Source organism: Manis javanica, chromosome 14, assembly GCF_040802235.1.
Source record: "Manis javanica isolate MJ-LG chromosome 14, MJ_LKY, whole genome shotgun sequence".
In the NCBI taxonomy this organism is placed as follows: domain Eukaryota; kingdom Metazoa; phylum Chordata; class Mammalia; order Pholidota; family Manidae; genus Manis; species Manis javanica.
In genome coordinates, this window is record NC_133169.1 from 53,929,832 (window position 1) to 53,938,293 (window position 8,462).

The window sequence follows — 8,462 nt, forward strand, 5'->3', positions numbered from 1 at the left end:
TGCAGTCCCAAACAAAACAGAAATGAGAGTCCAGAAATAAACACACGTGTGTATGGTCAATTGTTTCATTTTTTTTTTTTTGATATTGGTACCAAAATAATTCAAAAGGAAAAGGACAGTTTTCAACAAATCACGCTAGGTAAAATTATATGTCCATTTAAAAATATAGAAAGAATCTTGTCTCTACCACATATCTTATATCACACATAAAGCTTTATTTGAAATGGATTAGACTAAATAAGAAACTTAAACTATAAAATTTCTAGAAGCATGCATTAGAGGAAATATTAGTGATTAGGGGTAAAATTTTCTTAGACAAGGTACAAAAATCACATTAAAATACAAAAAATAAATACATTGGACTTCATCAAGATCAAAACCCTCAGTTCTTCAAAAACACCATTAAGAAAACCACATCAAAATAGCTGGGTAGTTGCCAGCAACATGGGTTGGACAAAGACTGGGTAGTGTTAGCTAAGGAGTGTAGGGTTTCTTTGTGGGTGATGAAAATATTCTAAAGTTGCTTGTGATAGTGATTGTATAAATTTATGAATAGACTGAAAACCACTGAATTGTATACTTTAAATGGATGAGCTTTAGGGCATGTGAATTATATCACAATAAAGCTGTTAACAATAAATCTTCATAACCAAAATTAAAGTCACATGCACACACACAAAACCCATGTTAGACTAGAAGAAAATATTTGTAAGATACAGTTGGAAAGGACTTTTATATCCAGAATATATGAAGTAGTCTCACAATTCAAAAAAACAATACAACTTTCTTAAGTTGTGAATACACATGCACATAAAAGGTGCTCTACATCACTAGTCACCAAAGAAATATGTATTAAAACTACAGTGAAACAAGGTATCACCAGAAAGGCCAGAATTATTAAGACTGATTATACCAAGTTTTAGAGTATAGAACACCACTGAAATTTCAAATTTTCTCTTGGGAGTGTAAAATGACAAAAATGACTTTGGAAAATCCTTTGCCAGTTTCTTTCAAACAGACTTAACACATGACCCAGAAATTCCATTCACACATATATACTCAAAAGAAATAGGGATTGGATTAAAGATGGTGGTGTGAGAGGAGAGACAGAGGCTTCCTCCTAAAACTGGGTACAATTAGAAAATATAGTTGGCGCAACTAATCCTGAGAGAGCAACAGGAAAGAGGATGGCGTCAGACTGCACACACCTGGAGAAAAGAGCAGACCTCAGCGAACGAGGTAACGTACCAGAGCTGTGGCTCCGCGGGACCCGAGCCCTTCCCCCACCCCAGCTCACCGGAGGGTGGAAGAGAAATGGAGCAGGGAGGGAGTGGAAGGCCTGGGACTGCTGAATACCTAGCTCCAGAGATCTGTGCTGGGAGCACAAACCTACATTTCACGGTGCTTTCATGAGACTCGCATGACTACCAGGTTGGAAAGTTAATACAGCCAGAGTTCCTGGGGAGACTGGGATTCCAGCTGCTTGTGGAAAGCAGGGATCCATACCCGGCTGCTCTGGGACAAAAACTTATACCTGTGTAACTGGCCCACTGGCTCAGGCAGTGGAGACAGGCACAGCAGCCAGGAGGCTGGGAACAGCTCTTTCCTCCCCCCAGGCACCAGTACCACTCCCCTGCGACCCCAGACACTGCTTCAGGGGCTGAGCAGTTCCAGAGACTACAGCTTCTGGACACTAGAGGGCGCCATATACAAACAAGAAACGCCAAAGGAACCTTGTCCAGAGTAAAATTATTAATACAACTCCCGAGAAAGATTTAAATGATATGGACCTCGTGACGCCTCCTGAAAGGGAGTTCAAAATAAAGATCATCAACATTCTAATGGAGGTACGGAAAGACATCCAAGAACTCAGGAATGAATTCAGGTCAGAGAACCAATCATTGAAGAGCACGATGGGGGGTATTAAAAGCAGGTTGAATACAGTGGAGGAGACAATAAATAAAATAGAAACTAGAGAAGAGGAATACAAACAAGCTGAGGCACAGAGAGAAAAAAGGATCTCTAAGAATGAAAGAATATTGAGAGAACTGTGTGACCAATCCAAGCAGAACAGTATTGCATTATAGGGATACCAGAAGACAAGAGAGAGAAAGGGATAGAAAGTGCCTTTGAGGAGGTAGTTGCTGAAAACTTACCCAGTCTGGGGAAGGAGATAGTCTCTCAGGCCATGGAGATCCACAGATCTCCCAACACAAGGGACCAAGGAAGACAACACCAAGACACATAGGAATTAAAATGGGAAAGATCAAGGATAAGGACACACTGCTAAAAGCAGCCAGAGAGAGATATAAGATCACATACAAAGGAAAGCCCATCAGGCTAACATCAGACTTCTCAGCAGAAACCTTAAGGCCAGAAGGGAGTGGCATGATGTATTCAAAAGAAATAAAAACATAAGACTACACCAAGAGTTATATATACAAATTGTTAGAGGTATTTATTTCATATCTCCAAACAGGAAATAATTTAAATGTGTATGAGCATATGAATGGATTAAAAAATGTAAAATTTTGTATGAAGAATACTCAGTAAAACCCAAATAGTAAATTATGATATATGCTAAACATGGACAATTTTCAAAAACATACTAGGCAATAAAAGCCAGCTATAAAACAGCCTATAATGCAAGGATTCCAATTATATGAAGCTCTAGAACTGACAATATTAGATTAGTGATTGCCTGACGATGGAGGGGTTTGTGGGGAAGAAGACTGAGTGCAAAGGAAATTGAGGGAACTTTCTGGTTGTGATAAAAATGTTCTTCCTTGATCAGGATGATGGATATAACCCTTGACTGGGTTACATGGATAAATACACACTTTTCCAAACTCACCGAACTATAACCTATAGTGTAATTACCTCAATAAAGTTTATTTGAAAGGAACTCTTGGTTTTTTTGTTATTGCAAACCATTAAAAAACATGTATAAACGGTAGCAGGCTTCTTGGCCAATTTGGGGAGGCAGCCATTTCCAAAGAAAAAAAGTTACATGAGTCAGAAAGAACAGTCATTTTGTAGATTTCCGATCTTTCATATCATCAAGATCAAAACCCTTCCAATCTTTTATTTCATTAAGATTCCTCTGATGTAGATCGCTATGTTCCCTAATAAAGTAACAAAAATAATATAAAAATGACAGATTATTAGCACATATAAGAAAGACTAGCCATGTTGCTTATACTGACGGCCATTGATACCCACAGAGCTAATCACAGAGTCAGTAACACTATTTGAAGTGACCCTTCTCAAAGCAGATTGTTTAAGAATTTTAGGTGTAAAATATAAATATTGCCTAGAAAGTTTCAGGTGTATTTATACTCTTTGTATTAATATAATACTATATTTATATTATAGTAAGTATATCACTATATATCATATCTAATTATTCTATATTAATATTATAATAAATCTCTCATTTTCCTTGAGAGCAGTATATCTTACAGTCAATGAAATTTCTCTTGATCCTGTCAAATACACGCTTTTATTTCCAGAGAAACACCACTGGTATCCTTGAGAGAAACACTCTGGGGGCTTTAGAATAGGAAACTAGGATTCTGATCGAGATGAGTAACAATAACTGCTGATTGAAAAGTGAAGACTATCAATTGTCATTTCCATGTCATAAATCCATTTTTCATTTATATAAATCCATTGAGACATAAAAGAGTCAAGATTATCCAAAAAATTATAGTGTACTTAACATTTACACCAAGAAAGTATAAATTGAAACTACTATTTAAGTAATTCAAGTTCCCATGGTGTGTTTTACACATCTATTCTTGGAAAAATTCTAAATAAAAATTATAACAGGTAAGAATAATGATGCTTTTTATTTAAGAAAATGAATTCCATTATCTTCATTAGTTTATACATTCAACAAGAATCTATTTGTTAAAGATCTGCAATATTCTACAAGCTTTTGTAGATGTTCAGGATTCATCAATGAAAAAGATAAAGATCTCTGCATGGAGTTGATATTCTAGCAGGGAGAGAAGGAAGTGAATAATAAACATATCAGTAAGCTAGTTAATATTTTAGAAGTTAATAAGTACCTTGGGGGGAAAAAATTAGAGTAAAACAGAATAAGAGAGATCAAGAGTACCAGGGTTGTGTGTAAACCCTCATACTTGATCCATCAACTGTATGTATTTCCTTCACACCAGTATTTTAATGAAACATTTCATAGTGCAAAAGAGACCCTATGTTAAGAATGCAATGTCCATAAGTGCCCTCTGACCCAAGCCTTATTACAGGATAAACATTCCTTTGAATTGGCAACTCCTTTGGAATTCCAGTAGAATTAGATTCCACTTAATTATTCATACCTTATATAATCATGTGAAATCATCACAAGAACAATTCAAATCAAAACTTATAGGACATCATGTTTATTTTTCTGCGAGTCTTTCTTCTAATAAAACTGTTGAGCTAAAATTTTACAACCGTTTATCTCTCTGTAAGAAACCAGAAAATTGTAAGGTATCACCAAGTCCAAGGCTAAAAGTAAAAAGATAAACCTTGTACTGGATAATACCTTATGATTTTACTTTGTAATCATATGATGTGTGAGTGTCAATCTTCTGATTATGATTTGTCTTATAACACATTAGTTAATGCTTACAATTTTAAACAGTCAATACAAACAAAAGCTCACTACCTTAATTCTTTTTTTTTTTTTTATTAATATCATATCTTTTTATTATATAAGTAATGCATGGTATATATAACATTTAAACTTCACAGAAGAATATAATGAAAATCGAATGCCACTTCTCCCATAATGCCATGCTCTTGAAATAACCAGTATAAATATACATAGTTTGATGTCTTTTTGCCCCACAGTTTTATTTTCCATGGCACATACTAAGATTTATTATGTGTTTTAGATGGATTTACAAAATGAACCAAATGGATCAAGGAACCAGCCAGCACTTTTGGGTAGTAGTATAAAAAGGCATACCAATTTTAGTTGAGGACACAAAATTGTTATTTACAGATATTTCAATTATCTATTGATGTGTAACAAACTATCCCAAGACTCAGTAGCTTAAAACACAACAACCATTTTATTTGCTATGACTCTGCCAATTGGGGTCATCCCTGTTTCCCCATATATGACCTTTCTATGTGGTTTCTCCAGCAGGGGAACCAGACTTCTTACAAGATAGATCCAGGCCCTCAAAAATCACAAATGTAGAATCTTCGAGGTTTCCTTAAAGCGTGGGTACAGTGTCACCTCCACTGCAGTCTAATGATTAAAAGCAAGTCACAGGCCCAGGCAAGAACCAAGGGCAAGGGACAACACAAGGGTGTGAATGCCAGGAGGTGTGGTTCATTGGGACCACAGACAATATGCTTTTAGTTATAGGCAACCAAAGAAAATCAACTGGAAAATGATTAGAAGCAATACAATATTTCAATCAAATGCGTGATAATAGAACAGATAAAAACAATTATCTGCCTAAGCAATGTTACAAAGTTTAGTGGAATCCAAGGTAGTAATTATAGTTTCAACAGTAATTTATTTCATGAATATTTAGCTATTACCACATAACAAGTCTTATATTAGGGCCTGATTATATAGAGATACACAGAATAGACACAGGTTTAGCCTTCAAGAAATACTCTTGAGAAGTAGGCATACATTAAATAAAGTTGCTGATGTAGGAAATAGTGAATTAGTGAGTTATTGCTATGATGAATGCTGTGTAACAAACAACCCCCAAATCTTAAACATCAAATGACAAATATCTATGATTCTGCTCCAGAATGTTCAGGTTGCCTGGGGCAATGGATGGCTCAGGTCTGTTTCACCTTGTCTCAGTCTGGGACCAGTAGCTAAGCACAGTTTGGTGGCTGGGGTCCAAGCTAAGTCATGTCAGCACAATTAAAGTCACTATTTGCATTGTTTACTTTCAGTTGATTGGTCAAAGCAAATCACATGGCCAAGTCCAATACCAACAAAGACAAAGAGGTGTAATTATTACATGGAGGAAGTGAAGAATTAGAAACAGTCAGTAATTTGAAGACATGGAATAAGTCCATTGGGGCTTGGATATCATTAATGGGAGGGATAGTGGTGGGATATATGGCTGAAATAACAGATAAGAGCCAGGTCACTTAGGGTTCTGTGATCTGAGCCTTGGCAAGACTGTGGCCATGCTAATCATGTTGAATTGCATCTGAGTGCAGTGCAAAGCCATTGGAGGCTTTTAAGCATGAGAGTGATACAATCAATTTACCTTCTCAAAAATGTGCTACTTTGTAAAGATTTGGAAGAAGGGAAGAGAAGACATAGAGGGAGCAATTATGAAGCTATTGCAATAAGTTGAGAGTGGCTTGGCTTGGACAAGGAGAGTGATAGTGTAGATGCAGAGAAGTCAGTGGGTTTGAACAATAGTCTATAATTGGAATGTTGGATGTGAGGTTGAGGGAGGACTCAGATTCCTGACAGTTGCACCAGGTGTATACAGGTACCCTAATTGCACTGGGGAGGACCTGGCAAGGGAAGAGATTTGAGGAGGCAGATTAAAAGTTTAGTTTTGGATGTACTGAATTCCATATACTTGTGAGACAATAGTCATAAAATATCTAGGGATAAACTTAACAAGCAATGTGAAGGATCTACATGAATAAAGCTATAAACCTCTATTGAGGGCCATAAAAGAAGATTTGAATCAATGGAGTGTCAAACCTTGCACTTGGATAGGAAGACTGAAAATTGTAGAGATGTCAATTTTCACTAAATAAATCTATAAATTCAATGCAATTTCAATAAAAATTTCAATGGTATTTTTTCTTGGAACTTGGAGCATTTACCAGGAACATTCTCTGAAAGAAGAATAATGAGAAATAACCTGTTCTATGATATATTAAAATACATTTTTTTTTTGAGAGGGCATCTCTCATATTTATTGATCAAATGGTTGTTAACAACAATAAAATTCAGTATAGGGGGGTCAATGCTCAATGTACAATCATTAATCCATCTCAAGCCTAATTCTCGTCAGTCTCCAATCTTCTGAAGCATAACGAACAAGTTCTTACATGGTGAACGAATTCTTACAGAGTGAATAAATTCTTACATGGTGAACAGTACAAGGGCATTCATCACAGAAACTTTCGGTTTTGATCATGCAATATGACCTATAAACCATCAGGTCAAATATGAATATTCATTTGATTTTTGTACTTGATTTATATGTTGATCCCACATTTCTCCTATTATTATTATTATTTTTATTTTTAATAAAATGCTGAAGTGGTAGGTAGATGCAAGATAAAGGTAGAAAACATAGTTTAGTGCTGTAAGAAGGCAAATATAGATGATCAGATGATCAGGTGTGTGCCTATGGACTAAGTATTAATCCAGGCTAGACAAGGGCAGCAAGACATCCACGGATGCAGAAGATTTATCTCAAAGCAGGGGGGGTGAGGTTCTGAGCCTCACCTCTGTTGATCCCCAAATTCTCACCTGATGGCCCCCCTGCGACTGTGCCTGTCTTAGGTTGTTCCTCCCTTGAGGAATCTTACCCGTCTCTGGCTAACCAGTCATCTTCCGGGGCCATACAGGGAAATGTAAAGTTGGTAAGTGAGAGAGAAGCCATATTGTTTGCAAAGGTTAGCTTTTTACTTCTTTGCAGATTTATGCCCTGTGGCTTCTATGCCCAGCACTTGTCTCGAGGTATCTTTACCACCTGGAGGAATTATGATACTCGGTAAATTCGATATGAGGCACGAATTCTATTTAAGGTTTGTAATTAGGAAGGAAGAAGAAAAGCTATAGATGTAGCATATGAAGGAAACTTGGGAGGATTGATTATTTCTTTGACATATCTTCTTGTATAGTACCTTAAGTATGTATAGGTTTTAAACTACTAACTAATTTGCACACACATATTAACATAATAGGAATACGGTGACATAAACAAAGCAAATCTATAATTACCAGCCATCTCCAGTGAAGCCAAGAAAACCATTTAGGCACCCTAGGCATTTGTGAAAATTTATCTATGATATGATGGATATTTTCCAACTGTACTTGAACCATCAGACAAATTAAAGCAGCCCATTTCTGGGATCTGTTCACATCCCATATGTTCTTTTAACCATAGATAGTCTATAGTCATGAGATTTTGGGGTGCTACAACTTGCACCCCTCCCAACTCCTGGTTGAGTTCCAACAGTACAGATCCAGTCAAATTCGTTGTCTCACTGTATGCACATGCCAGCCTAGACATCTCCCTCCTCCTTCTTATGGCAAGTCCAGGAGATGGTGGGCTGGATGCAGCCACAACCGCAGCATCGTCCGGATCCCTGTGGAGGCTTTTTGATGATCATCCCCCGGCACGAGTCCTCCAGAGAGTGCTGATGCCAGAAGCTCCTCCTCATATCGTATCTTAGTTCATTTTCTGGGTATCCAAGCTAGGCCTTGATCTTCT